The sequence below is a fragment of the Camelus dromedarius genome, chromosome 22, assembly GCF_036321535.1.
Source record: "Camelus dromedarius isolate mCamDro1 chromosome 22, mCamDro1.pat, whole genome shotgun sequence".
Taxonomy (NCBI): Eukaryota; Metazoa; Chordata; class Mammalia; order Artiodactyla; family Camelidae; genus Camelus; species Camelus dromedarius.
This window is the reverse complement of record NC_087457.1, coordinates 11,586,100-11,601,602: the sequence shown is the minus strand read 5'-3', so window position 1 is coordinate 11,601,602 and position 15,503 is coordinate 11,586,100. Positions and strand designations below refer to the sequence as shown.

The following is a 15,503-nucleotide window of genomic DNA, read 5'->3' as shown; positions in this document are numbered from 1 at the left end:
TTTTCTGTTCATTGCATTTCTTAATATTACATTGAGAGAAGAGGGATGGCTGGTCCCCAGTTCAAGAATTCTCAGGAGGGCAGAGATTAGGGTGAGGCAAAAGCCCATGAAACCGATCACCTGGAGAAATTCCTGTCACACGGTCACTGATTCTGATGTTATAACCTTGTGGCATTTTTAAGGAGGAAAAGAAGAGAAAGATGATTCTGGCTTGGATTGGAAACCTTCTTGTCACTCTGTAAAGTGCACCAAGCACCCTTCCTTTCAGAGAATTTCCACATCTGTTCAGTGGGTTTGGATGCATGGGGAGAGAATTTTATTCACTCATTCATTCATTCATTCGTTTACTTATGTATTTATTTTAATGGAGGGACTAGGGATTGAACCCAGGACCTAGTGCATGCTAAGCACGCACTCTACCACTGAGCTATGCCCTCCCCTCTAGAGAGAATTTCTAGAAGGATCAACATTGCTAGTTTGGTCCATCATCAGGGACCACCACACATCGAGCGTTCACTCTGCAAAGAGTACTTAAGATCCAGGAACAAACAGAAAGCAATTTCTCCCTGGAAGGGATGAGCTGTGAGTCCTCTGTCATTGGAAATTGCATGCCAGCACCTTTTGGCTTCAGCAACTCCCAAAACCATGCCATATGTTTCTCAAACTTTTTTTTTTTTTTTTGCTGAACTGGCCAGAGCTGTGAGATAGAGTTTGCTTTCGGAATACAGGTATCTCCCCTGCTCCCCTCACCACATTCCTTTCTGGCTCATGGTTTTCATCTGTGAAGCTACGTTTGAGAAGCCTCAAGTCACATGGCCCAGAATGTCCTCACCTGAACAGCTGAGCCTTTGGCCAGGATTGAGAGAAAGCCCTTTCCAGACTACAACTGACAGCCCTCATCAGACGCTGAGTCCAGACCGAATGCTGGAACAGGAACCTGCCACACCTTTGATGATTTGAAAGAGGAGCCGCAGGCAGCCTGGTACCTGATCCCTCTCTCTGTGCTCAGCCAGGGGGCTGTGGCCACGAGCTTGCCATGTGTCCCCACCCCTGCTGCCTCCAGCCCCTTCAGAGCCCTGCTTCCCACCTCCGGCACCAGTGGCACCAGAGCCCTCACGATAGAACTGTCCATGTCTCACTCATATTCACCCTGTCTCTTCCTTCTCCCCATAAACTCCTCAGTCCCACCTCCTGTCTTCCCAAGGCTCCATTCATCCCACCAGCCCGCCCTCCCAGGTTCTTTCCCACGCTTCAGATGTCTGGATTCTTTCTTCTCTTTTAAAACTTTCCTTGTGTGTTCATTTCCTATTGCGAGTGTGACAAATCATCGCAAACTTAGTGGCTGAAAGCAACAAAGAGGCGTTAACTATGGACTCTCTAGGTTAGAAGTCCAGTCCAAGTGCCACCAGGCTAAAATCGGGATGTCCGGAGGCTCCCGGGAAGATTCTGTGTCTTGGCCTTTTCCAGCCTCTAGAGATGCTCCCCACCCCTCAACTCCATCCAACAACCATCAACGGCAGCTTGAGTCCTTCCCTTTCACATCCTTCTCACCCCACTTCCGTCATCACCTCCCCCTCTACTTTTAAGACGTGCGTAATTTCACTGGCCCCACCTGAGACACCCAGGATAACTTCCCCATCTCCAGGTACTTACGTCATGGCATCTACAAATTGCCTTTTGCCAGGTAAGGTAACACACAAATGCAAATGTGCCAGGGACCAAGTTGGACCATCTTTGGGGCACCATTCTTTTGCATACCACGTGCTTCCTGGCTCCCAGTCCCTCAGAATTTTCTAGGTGACTAACACTAATTTAATATATTAACCCACAATCAGGAGTGTATGGGTTTATATCTCCCCTTACACACGCGCGCATGCACACACACACATACACACTAAGTGTGTTTTCCTTTTTGCTGCTGCCTTCACTAACCCTAACCCTAACCCAGCCCTACATAATCCATCAAGCGGGAGATGGAGGTACCATTTCCATCTGGGGTAAACAGAAATCTCTAGCCCTTCAAACCACAACACATGGATTTTTTTTTTTTTTTTTTTTTTTTTTTTTTTTGGTGCTGCCTGAGGTCAGACACACATCCTTCAAGTCCTGCAAGCCCGTTATCAGAGCCCGTCGGTTTGGGACCCAGAGTGAGCAGCATAAACGGGCTGAAAATGATCCCTGGAAACCAGGTCCCGTGAACATGCGGCTGCAGCAAGTCAGTAGCGCAAAGGAGCTTTTCCACACGACGTTAATTTATAGGGACGAATAAATCCTTCCGCTCTTTGTTCCTCCTCTGGGAAGTGACAATCCCTGAGGGTAAAGGGAAGTAGGTGCTACTGATCTTACATTTAAGAAATACATGCTGGTGGGTGCCCACGCCCACACGCACATTCACACACTCCTGTGAGCACGCGCGTGCCATCAGGGGCGCCACCGCAGTGAGACCAAGCCCCTCCAGCTTGGCGAGGTTAGGACCAGCTCCTCCTTTTCTGTCCCAATAAGAATTTAAAAACAAACAAACAAACAAAAACCTATTGTCTTTCGGTCACTAATGTATTTCACAATTATGAGCTAAAGTATGTTCCCAGTTTTAAGAAACCATACCTTTCCCCACCTTGACTTTTGGTACTTTGATCACTACTTTGGCGAGAGCAGTCTGAGACCAGGAAATAACAAGGAGAGATGAAAAGAGGCGGAACTTTCGAGAAAGGTTTACAGGCAGGCAAGGCTATCGATTGCCACATGATGAGAAAATGAAGAAAGATGGGGCATGTTTCACGATATTGATCCGACCTATTAGCAACAGTGGCAGGTCTCTCCATCCTCCCCAGATCCTTTCCAAGTTCCAGCAAGAGTGGTGTGTGTGTGTGTGTGTGTATGCACACGTGCGTGTGTGCGTGCATGCATAACAGAGAGATTGCAAGAGAAAAAGAGAACAGGAGAGAAAAACGAGAGAGCGAGGAGTATTTAGCATGGGATGGACAAAAGCATTGATCAGCTTTAAATCCGGAAAGCAGCTAGTGTGGACCTGCCAGATGTTGAGGTCATAAAATTTTGAGGACTTGAATCCACAAGAATTACGTAGCAGCCTAAAGGAACAGCGGGATGAGACAGAACAGTCTTTCAGGGGCTTAGACACTGGCCCTCGTGGCTAGATTTCTGGAGCTTTTGGGAGTCTCTGTTCTGTCCTCCAGTGATTGCTGGACCCAAAAGTCCACCATTAGAGACTCACTGTGGGAACGGGATGGGGGTCTGTCTTTGCAGGGGGGGGGGGGTCCCTGCAAAGAGAGAAATAGGGCAACTTAAGGTATTAATTATTGTAAGGTGTTCATGGCATCAGAGCTTATTGTGAGTGAAGGGAGAGTGGCTGGGAGTTGGGAGGGGGAGATTCTGGAGAAGAGAGTAAGAGGAGAAAAAAGTGATGCAGGGAAAGCAAAACAGGGCGCCAGGCTGGCCAGGGACAGAGACTGGAGTTCCGGCTTTGTCCTCAAGACGCCAGGATCTGCATCTTGGCTCTGCCTCCTGCGAACTCCAAGGCACTGCCACGCAACTTTCCCTTCTGTAAACCCGAGATAAAGCCCTGGCTTGTTGTGAAGATTAGAGTTAACGTTTATGAAGTCCAGTGCCTGGTGCCTGGCGGATGCCGAGAAACTGGCTGTTCCTGCCCTGGAGGGAAGTCACGAGCACCGGGAAGCCAGGCGCGGAGATTCAGGAGCTGATGCTAAGACTGCTTACGGGTGGACGATGCCATGTAGTCCCCTCCTAACTCATCCACTCTCCACACAGCCCCTCAGAAATGACTGGAAGAGTCTGACCCCCTTCCCAGGGAAGAAACAGGAGCTAAGACATCTTTGCTCCCACTGCCCCTTCTCCTGAAGTATTCATCCCTTCTCCAGGTCCTCTGCCTGCCTGCCCGCGTAATGCCTTCACTTCCTTCAAGGTTTTATTTGCTTTGTTTTGTTTTTTAAATCAAATATTACCTTCTCAGTGAACCCAAGGTTATTCTGATCACTGTAATTTAAATTGCCAGGCATCTGCCACACCCCGCACCCCAATATTCCCAAAGTCTCTTCATTGCATTTTTTTCATATATGACTTACCACTTGATAGCAATACAATGTTCGTTTTTACTAGTCTTACTTTTGTATTTATTTGGTAATTGGATACTTATTATCTAGTCCAAACCCCAGACTTTCCTCTTTTACCCTCTTTCCTATTTATATCAAATAGTCCCACCTCGATTGGACTAAGGGAAGAAGAACTGGGCAACTACCCATCATATCAATCTGAAAAGGACATGAAAATATCAGTGCAATAAACAGGAATTACGATGCCAATGAAACTCAGGTTTCCACAGGGACTTATTAGATAACTGGTGAAATGTTAATTGGTCCTGCCTTCCAGAGCACCCTCAAAGGTAAACTAAAATTAAAAATTATAGATTAAATACTTGCATGTTGCAAATACAAATCTAAGAAAAATCAAACGATAGTCCTCTGCAATTGGCATTCCAAATCTAAATTCCGGATCAGAAGAATGTGTGCTATAATCCTCTTCGCTGAGCTTTCTGTACAGCCTGAAGTCAGCTTCAGACAGTAGAAGTGAATGGGTAAGTAGCTCTTTCTTGAATATTTATTAATAGAAATATTAATTAAATAAGTTTCCAAGTAAATATATCACCAAATAAATGTGATTGTATGAACGTTGAATAAACGTTTAAAGAAAATCAATTTGGAGACGCATGAAATTTTTGTCTATCTACGTGGCCCATGAGTCTGTGCAGTGCTGGCAACACTATGCCTTATGGTTAAGTGGTGTTTTTCAAGTTGAAGCCCAAATCTTCTGCTGTACCAGTTAAAAATGCAGATTGCTGGCCCCAGGGTAGCTCTACTGAATCAGAAAGACAAGATCAGTAATCTACACTTTAGCAAGTAACCACAAGTAATTCTTATGCATACTCCCAATCTCAAGGGTTGTTAAATTAATAACTAAAGGATTATTAAATGAGAGGAAGAGAAATGAATGAGTGAGTGAGTGAATGAATGAATGAAATAATCTAAAATGCCACTGTTCTTTCTGGTGGGAAGATTTACGTAAAATCCTTTCTCTCAGAGGTGGACTGTTTCTCCGAAGCCCTCCCGTCCCCTGCAATTAGACTGGACCTCACCTTGGGGTCCGGAGGTTACTGAGCCAGGGGCCTTGACAGTTCTCATCAAGCAGCCAGTGGGCTCTCATCCATCTCTTCGGGTAATTAATTCTAAAATAGTTCCGTTTAATACAAAGGAGAAAAACCCTTTAGGCACGGTTTTACAAGATTTTTTCGCAAAGCCTAATGGCAATTTTTTTTTTCACCTTATTTTGAAAACAACCTTCCTTCTAAAAGGGTGTAGAAATATCTAAACGTAATAATAAGGCAGCTTTCGAGAACTGCAGATAATAACTACTAGATATAACTACTAGATATAAAATATATGTACTATATATAAAATAGATAAACAGCAAGGTCCTACTGCAGAGCACAGAGAACTCTATTCAACACCATATAATGGCCTATAATGAAAAAGAATATGAAAAGGAATATATATATATATGTATAACTGAATCACTATGCTGTACACTAGAAATTAACACAACATTGTAAATCGATTATATTTCAATAAAAAAAATTTTTTTAAGGCAGCTTAGCAACTTAACTTCTGGCTGCGGAATATCCCCAAGATGTGTCCATGTCTACGGAAATATTTATAATTCCTAGGAATCTTGCCATGGGACAAAACAGTCATGCTAAGTGCTAAGTCTTCAATTACAGATTTGCATAAAATTAGAGGTGGACTAAAAGTAGCCAACATTTACATGATGCTCAGTACGGACCAGGCACTATTCTGAGCACTGTGGAGGTCCTGAATCCTTTGTACAGGTGCAGAATTTAAAGCACAGAGGAGGGTGGGGATGGTATAGATCAGTGGTAGAGTGGGTGTTTAGCATGCACAAGGTCCTGGGTTCAATCCCCAATACCGGCATGTAAAATAAAAAAATTAAAAATAAATAAATAAATCTAATTACCACCCCTCCCCCCAAAATACCTCACCAAAACCCACTGCAAAACAACAAAAAAAACTATTTAAAAAAAAAGTCTAAAGCAACAACATAAAGCAAGCAAGCAAGCAAGCACAGGGCGGGTAAGTAACTCGCTCCATAGTCACAAGGGTAGTTAAACCAGGCTGTAAACAGCGGTAATTTGCCCTCCATCACTGCACTGACTGCCCCTCGGAGAGTCACCCCACCCACCCCTTTTCCCAGTGGAGAATGTGAACCCAAGGAAATGCAGTGGAGTGCAGGCCTCATGGCCACGGAGCAGCTGAGTTGGGCTTCTCGCTCAGTGTCCCTCGCTCTCTGGCTCAGTGCCTGCCAACAACAGAAACACAGAATTCCAGAACTGGAAGGAAAAGCCTGGGGTTCACTTCCACCCCAAGGAGGTAGAAAGACTTCACGTGTCCTGAATTTCAAGGCATTTGTCAAAACTGGTTGCCTCTGTCTAGAATTGAAACAGCTTTTCCTTTTTGGCTTAGAACAACCATCGATTGGATCCTTTTCCTGTTATTTGGGGAATGTCCTCTAAAAACGAAACTAGAAAGTTCTGGGGCTGGGCCTGCTGGCTGAACTGTCACTCAGCCAGGCTTTGGCAGCCCTATTCTCTTCTCAGGCTGGCAGGGCTTCTGCAGGTGGGAAGGGCTTGGCTTCCTGTCTGTGCCTGCACACTTGGGAGGAAGGTTTCCTCCATCCCATCACTGCAGGTGCTGGTTGGGGCAGGGGGGCAGGGGGGACCACCAGCCAGCAGAGCTGGGTTTGTCGTCCTCACCGCAACCAGGAATCTAGCAAACTCAGCTCATTTCTCCCCCTGCATGTCTGTCCCTTCACTTCCGATTTGGAAGCACGAAATCCCCATACTTTCAGTTTGATTTGACTTTAATATTCTTTGAGCTCTTGCCGAGGTCCTCCTACAAGCTTGTCAAGCATAATTTATTACCACTAACAGCAAAGTCACCAACTACAGGTTCACCAAACATTTCTTTATTCCAAGAGAAGCCATGTGGCCTATTAACCATAGCCACTTATTTGTGTCATAAAAGGATTCCAAATACGTTTACAATCTACGATGCATGTGTTAACTTTAGGTCAAATCCCACTGCTACTAACTCTGAAGTTCCTTTTCATACTCTTTAGTCTAAGTGAACTCTTTGTCCGGTGGGGCGATATTGCTTTAAAAATGATGAGCTGTCACAGGGAGTTTAGAAATCATTTGCTTATGGAGACATTTCATGGCAACAGCTATCCAAATTCAAGAAACACCTCTTTGATATGCAAACGCATTTAGTTCATTCCAGCCTATATTTTCTCTTTGTCTGCAGTCGCGCCACACACCTCCTTGGGTTACCTTGCCCAACAATGACCTCACCAGGCACCTTTGCTCCACGTAACTTCCACGGGCCCATGACTCCCAAACATGCATCTTTCTTCCTGGTGAATCTACCAGTTCAAGAAACCTGAAAGTCATCATGGTCACTCTCTCCACTTCCCCACACTCAAAAATCCCTAACTGTACTGAATAACGTTGACTGCTTACAACATATCTCACCTTCCCCTCCCCTATTGCTAGGAAACTCTTGCTTTTGTTCCGATCGCCCCCACCCCACCCCATTATTCACGCGAACACAGTTCATTTGCTTCCGGGGGGAAGTGAACCCCACTCTCAACTTCAGGAATGTTCCCGATTGGCTTAATAGTTACCCTATTCCCCTGGCCGGTGACTGATTCAGGGACGGGTGCATGACCCAATCCAGGCTAGTGAGAATCAAAGAGAATTGTATTAGGAGCTTCTGGGAAAGTCTGGTCTTATTTGCCAGGCAAGCTTCTGGAAATGATCTTCTCTCTGGATGACTTCCTAAATGGATAGATAATAGACCTGGAATTGCTGTAACCATCTTGCTATTATCTTGAGAAGAAAATTAACACAAAGCAGTGAGCACAGGAAATGAAGTGGACAGACAGAGCAGGAATCACTGCAAGCAACTCTGAAGTCTCCTTTCTTTCTGGATTTCACATTTTGTTAGCAAACAGATTTATTGTGGAGGCTAGTTTGTGCTGTTTATTTTCCTATTACTTGCTGCACAAAACTCCTTAAATGATTTATCAAGTCTTAACAATATCTATTGTCTACCTCCCCATGACTGTCTCCACGGCACTGTCTGAGTTCCAGCCTTCATCATTTCTCACTTGGATTAATAGAACAATCTTCCCAACTGGTGTTGCTGCCTCTAACCTCAATCTACAGCAATCCATCGTCTGCTGCTGCCAGAGTGATCATTCTAACTTAAAAAAAAAAAAAAAAAAAAAAAAAAAGCAATCTGCTTATCTCGGACTCCAGCTTAAAAAAAAAAATCTCTTCAGATTTAGCCTTTTTCAACCACCTCTTACCACAAAATGACCTGATGGTTTACACGTATTTGGAAAGTGCTAAAAAAGGGTGGGGTTAGAGAAAGAAAGAAGGAATCAGCCTTGTTCAAGGTCAAGAGACCAGAAGGTAAAGTAGCCCCTTGGAATGACTCTGGTCCAGCTTGAGTGAGTCTCTCAATCAACAGCGTGGGAAGAGGCTAAGGCACATAGACCCCATAGAGTCTTTTTCAAGGTCAAGGTCAAGGCATATTCCAATAACAATGTGATGGTTTATCTGTATCCAGGTAGTTTCTCTGCCCACACTGAAGGAAGTATTCAGCTCCCTCAGTCTTCTCTACCAGTGCCCCCCAAGTGGACCACAGCTCCCCAAAAGTGGGCTAGGCAGACCAAATCATCCAGAACAAACAGAAGGATAGAGAAATACAAGGGTAGAAGATAAACAGGTTGGCCAAATAATAAAACCATATTGCCTGTAGAAAATGGCAAGTCCTTGGCACATTATCTAATGTCATTCATGATGGTGCCGTAGACTTTCTCTTTCATAATAACAGACACCTATGGTTTTGTTTTCCTGGAACCTCCATACCCGCCTAACCCCTTTCTTGGAACAGTTACTTCTCTCTGGGACAATCAAATTTGCAGCAAGAGTTTCCATGTTTGTATAGAACCCTGATGTCCTGGCTTCATGGCCTCAGTGCACTGTTTCAGGGGTGGGTCTTTAAACCCAAACTGCGGCAATCAGAGGACTTCCTTGGAAATTTTGAACTAGAACCAAAGAGTGAGCCTGGCTCTGTTTCGATGTCTAAATTGTGTTTTGTAAAGCTGTTGGTGGTTCAGTTTCCTCCCCTCTAAACTGAAAAAAAAAAAAAAAAAGCCAAAGGAAAAAAAAAAAAAAGCCAGAGAATGTAGGTAGGGAGTGAGAGATGAAAAAGAGACCCAGAGAGCGATCCAGAGAGAAACAGGAGAGAGGAAAGAAATGCCTGCCAGGGCTTCAGCTTTCTTTTCTGATTCCAGTTACGTCTCAGACCTGGCGGTACTGCTCACTGAGATCCCACAGACCTTTACAACAAAGACAGCTCTTCCTCCTTCTTCTCCTTCTGCTCCTTCCAGCTTAAACCATTTCTGCTTGACATTCATGACACTTGAAGCCAAAATAGTGCTAACCAATCAGCCCATCTCTTCTCTCTGCATTTAACTCCACGCAGCCCACGCTCCAGGCAAGGGCACGTGGTTCTGCACATTTCTCCAGCTAGCTTCTTCTGAGCTGATTTTTCCCCCTCGTGATGTCATCCATGCCTTTGCCCACGATTTCTCTCTGCTTCTTTTCCTGGAATACCCAGCTGTCACAGCCCTGTGTCTAACTCTACCATTATTCTTAAAACACTCCGCTATAACAGGTGCCATGCCAGTAACTGAGATGCTGAGGGCTATTTAGAACTTCATCTCTCTCTCTCTCTCTCTCTCTCTCTCTCTCTCTCTCTCTCTCTCTCTCTCTCTCTCTCTTTCTCCAGCTCTAAGCAAGGCATTTGTCTGATAAATAGCTCTTGACTGGCTAGTTAAATGAATCAATCAACCAATTCATCAAATAAATGGTATATAGCAACCTGAGTGCATTTTACTACCTGGAAAATTAGCAAAACTTCAAAAAATAAATCTGTAAAAGCCAAGATGGTGAGATTCCTGGAAAACTGGTAAACACATGTACTGTTGGTGGTATTGCAAATTAGTGTGTCCCTCTTGGAAATCAGTATAATAATCTACAGCATGTACCATAAAAGCATTCACATTTGGGGTCCAAACCTGGCATTTCTTTCCCTAAGGAAAAGAATTCTATAAAAGTAAAAAAGAAAGCATACCTATATTTATGGCAGCAATTTATAATAGCAACAAAATTAAAAGAGAGAAATTGTTATATTAAATTATAGTTCACCAAGGTGATAAAAATACATTTTACTTAAAATAAGGAACGAAAACTAGAAATCAGGAAAATATGTAAGACGTATTATGTGTTTTAACAAGTAAATTGAGAAAGGGCAAATGCGTGGTGGTGTTTAAATTTTCAAGCATAATTTTCAAGCCTGCAATGCAAATAGGCAAAAATGCAATGGTTCTGCTGAGGGGTCAGATCAGTGGCACTGTCACCTTTTAATCAGAATATCCTTTTAATTGAAAAGATGTTATTCCAGCAATATTTACTAAGCAGGGGGAAATTTCGTACCATCCTCCAGACTGTGAATTCTTCCTAGCGATTCCTGCAAAAGCTTCTTCTAGCTAAGGTCTAAATACAACGGCTTGAAAAATTCTTTCTTTTTTTTTTTTTTTTTGCCTGAAAAATTCTTGACACATGGAATTCAGTGCATCCGAATGTGAACCGTCACATCGACATAGTCACAGTCCGCACATTTGCATAATGATTTATGGACATTTGCCCTGACGATTGTGCGGGGATATGAAGCAGCTGTTCAGCAGCGCGGCCTTGGCTTTGCTAACAAGAGGTGGACAGCTGCGGCTAATGAAAATCAATGGCTAAAAGGTAATTCCAATTTAGCCCTGAAGCGCATCTTGGTATTGTCAGTGGACAGAGTGGCTTCAATACAGATCTAGAGCCTCCTACCTGCCCCACTCGCTTCCTGTCCTCGGGGTCCACTCTCCTGGGCTGGACGTTGTCGGGAGGTGGTTTCCGAAGATGGAGTAAGGTGCGTAGGAGGGGCTGGTGGCAAAACACAGTGAACCCGGTGACATGTGCAGCTCGAAAGGGGCTGGGAAGGACAGAACCGAGATCAGAACGGAGTTGTGCCAGCTCCCTCCCTGTATGTCTCCCCTCCACTGCTGCACCCGCCTAACACATGAGGACCCCTCGTTACGGGGCCCCTAGAAAGTGAATGTCACCCAAGGACACAATTAGGAAGCCAACTGACCTGGGACAGAGCTGAGACCACCGCTGGGCAGGACCCTTGGTTTTTTTATCCTTAGCTCCGGTACCTTTGTTGAATGGGTCATCCTCTTTGAACCTCAGTTTTGCTCATCCCTAAGAGGAGGAATTTGAAAGAGCATCTCTGAGGCCCCGTCCAGCTTTGTGATTCTCTAAGTACCAGTGAAGACTGGTACCCTTTTAGACAGGTTGTCTTTAAGTTGCCCAAGTGCATTTGGGACACATGTGTGATTGTGGAAGCCCTCAGTTAACTTCTTCCTTTTTCTGTTTCCATCTTTATCTTTTTTATTTATTTTTTACTCATTGTTTGTTTGTTTTTAAATTTCTTTGGGGGGTGGTGGTAATTAAGTTTGTTTGTTTATTTATTAATTTGTAATGGAGGGACTGCGGATTGAACCTAGCCAAGCACACACCCTACCACTGAGCTATACCCTCCCCCCCACCTTTTTTTTTTTAGTGTAAGTGCAAATTCGGAATGACGATGGCACTCAAATTAGCAATCGGTTAGTTGGCGAACTGTGAAGTGGAATATTTTTAATATAGTGCAAGTTTCAGTTCATATACCACAACGTAATTGAATTTGCCCTAAAGCCCTTCAATTAAAAATAGTGCAGAAACTAGCATTTCCAAGATAAATGCGGGGCTTTGACCAAACTCCCAGAAAACAAAATGGTATGTTTGTGAAAGGTTAATAACATTTTTCTAATCAAAGCCATACTGGAGATGGAGAGGCGGTTTTCTTTTTTATGGGGTACAAGAGAGTTTGATAGTGTCACCCCAGGAGCTACTCAGTGTTCTCAGGAATTCAGCTGAGAAGTGAACAGTCCTTGAATTCATCAGTTGTGTGGGGTCACCTTTGCCAGTGTGTGTGACTCAGTCTTTACCTCTGAGAGGCGTGTTACAACCTGGTCCCTGCCTCCTTGCCAGCCTCATCTCTTGCATCCCTGGGTTTCTTGTCCTTTTCCATCATGATGTTCCTAAACTCCCTGCCTTTTCATATGCTGTTCCTTTGTTGAATTCCCTCCTTTCCTGCTTGCAGAACTCCTTCCTCCTAATTCTTTGACAGCCAGTTCACCTGACTTTGGAGCCAGTTAAATGCAGGTAAACCTCCCGACTCAAGTGTTTATAATTTGTGGAACCTGGACAGTCTTTTATGCCAGGGACTCACATTCTAGTGAAAGAAAAAGGTGGGGAGGGTCAATTCTGAGTTGGTCTTCAGCGACACATGGGAGTTTGTCACCTGCACAGCGGGGTAGGTGGCATTCTACAGAAGGGCAAAGGAGCGTAAAAGATGTGGAAAGAGTGGAACCCTGAACCCACTGCCCAGAACACAGGGTCCAGGAGGAAGAACTAATTTGGAGGTGAAGTAGGAAAGCAAGCATGAGCCAGGTAACGAGGAACATTTTGTGACCTACTAAGATGTTGGAAATGATATCTTTGAAGAAATGGAAAGACTTGGCAGGATTCCATTCTAAGGAGTCCCGGATGCCCTTGACTAACGGTGATAGTCTGACTGAGGTTATCTGCTTAAACATCCCAGGTCCTACATGGCACCGTGTACATGAAAAACCCCGTTTGTGTAGGGAGAAACCCAGTTCTTTTCCAATACGTCTTCCATTCATCTGAGAGCCTCCTTTACTGCTTGCACCGGGACACTCCTGACACTTCTAGTCACCAAAAAACGTGTAGGGCTTTTTCCCCACAACGACAAACAAGTCTCAGCCTGGACACCAGCTGGGTGTCCTATCCTTTGACTCAGTATTGACACCATCTGCCTGGAGGGAGCATCAGACGCCACAAGACTGCCCCTGCAAATCACATTTTCTCAGACTCCCTTAAGCCTCAGGTTTCCCGCAGGATCCACTTGTCCCCAAGCCAAAGCACAGAGGGAGGTTTGGAAATGAGATAGAGTTGGCGCTTCTGCTGAGTCTGCCATTTCTCTCGACGGCAGCATAGCTGGAGTAAAAACAGGAGTGCATCCCCCATGTTGTGTTCAGTCCACGTCAGACACAAAACACCGTGTGGCCGGTGTGATAGCATCCGAAGTGTACCGGGGCTCCGGATGGCAGGGCAGACAGGAGCTTTCTCGGCGGCCTGTTCCACAGTGTTGCTGGGGAGGCCTCACTGCTGGCAGCTCAGGCTCGACCTTGCTCCTCAGATCTTCCCAGGGACTTTGTCAGTGCCTGATGCCCTGTGTTAACTTCCTTTGTGCCCAAACCGGCTAGAGTGGATTCTGTTGCGTGCACTGAACCCTAACCAACAGGGCGTTCTTCCAGCTCTCAGCATGCATCCCCTTCAACTGTAACAAATAATACTGAGAGATTCCACGGACCTTTCACATCTTGGAAAACTATCATTATGATGTCACAACCAGGATATTGACGTTGTTGCAATCTACTGATTTTATGCAGATGTCCGTTTTACTGGTATTCGTACTCCTGTAGGTTTGTGCATGTAATTTTATGGATACAAGTGTAGGTTCATGGATCCATCACTCTAGTCAAGGTACAGAACAGCAGATAAAAAACAAGGTCCTATTGTGTAGCACAGGGAACTATATTCAATATCTTGTAATAGCCTATGATGATAAAGACTATGAAAAACTATATATATATATATGCACAACTGAATCACTATGCTGGACACCAGAAACACAACACTGGAAATCAACTATATACTTCAATTAAAAAAAAAAATCGTAGCACACAAGGATCCTCATTTAACCATCCTTTAAATAACCATCCTCACCTCAGTTCAGTGTTTGTTTCCAGTGTTTGACTATTATGAATAATGCTGCTGGGAACAGATTTTTGTGTAAATACAAGTTTTAATTTCTCTGGGATAAATGCCTCGGAGTGGAATTACAGGTTCACACGGTAATCTGCATATTTAGTCTTATAATAAACAGCCAAACTGCATCGTTTTCCTTTCTGGCCAGCAGACTAGGAGGGATCCAGTTTCCCTGTACTTTTGCCAGCATTTGGTATCGTCGCTTAAAAAAACAGAAATGTAGCCATTCCGACTCGTGTGTAGTGGTATCTTATTGTGGAATGAGCTTCGTTTGACGCCAATTTATGTAGCACAGCACTGTAATTGCAATGGTCCTGTGAAATTGTCTGTATCACCATATTTAGAATTTGAACCCCACAGCACTGCCTTTCAAGTCCGTCGCATTTTCACGTATTTGATCATGTTTAATTTTCACTATGTTATGGCTCGTTATTGTCATCACTCCCTTTTCTTTGATGAGGAAATGGAGGCAGCAAAAAAATAAACAAATCATGCCAGACCCCTCAGACAAATGAAAATATGTTTCTTGGGCCACATCATATCATCTCCTTTAATGACACAGATTTTTCTGCAAGTATATACTATTATTCCTATTTGAAAGGGAATTTGAAAATGCTGATCGCCACTAATATGTGACTGAGCTAAAACTGTCATATAATTTTTTTGTCAAAAAAAAAAAAAAAAGACGAACTTACTTACAAAATTAGAAACAGACTCACAGACATAGAAATCAAACTTACGGTTACCAGGCAGGGTGGTGGGTGGGAAGGGATAAATTGGGAGTTCAAGATTTGCAGATACTAACTAATATATAAAAAACAGATAAACAACAAGTTTATATTGTATAGCACAGGGAACCATATTCAATATCTTATAGTAACTTACAGTGGAAAAGAATATGAAAACGCATATATGTATGTTCCTATATGACTGAAGTATTGTGCTGTACACCGGAAATTGACACATTATAAACTGATTATATTTCAATAAAAAATATATTTAAAAATACAGACATAGAGATATAGAGAGAAAGAAGAGAAAAAATTCTGCACATCATCTATAAATTATAGGTAATATTGTTAATACATTGCTTATATATGCATGATATATACCTAGGTACCTACATATTTCATGTATATATTTTTACATAGAGCTATATAATACAATCAATATAGTACGTGTGTATAACTGTACATGCATGCATATATCATATCACATATGTAATAATATAGACATGGCATGGAGATACTCCCCTAGGAATTTTTGTGTATTTAGTTATGATAAGTACTGCAGAATGGCTCACTATGCTGTATTCGAGCTCATCAAC

At 43.5% G+C, this 15,503-nt stretch overlaps 1 protein-coding gene across 3 annotated transcripts in view; it reads right to left on the bottom strand.

The window, feature by feature from the left end:
* Nucleotides 1–15,503, bottom strand: part of ZMAT4 (zinc finger matrin-type 4) — a 416,088-nt gene that overhangs the window by 55,418 nt on the left and 345,167 nt on the right. The window contains exon 7 of one of the 3 annotated variants that reach the window (XR_010377316.1): nt 10,901–11,482. The exons of 1 other annotated variant lie outside the window; for it this stretch is intronic. The gene's annotated coding sequence lies outside the window, so the exon portion shown is untranslated. Of the gene's footprint in view, nt 1–10,900; nt 11,483–15,503 lie in introns of those variants that run through there. One more of the 3 variants, XR_010377314.1, reaches the window with a different exon arrangement.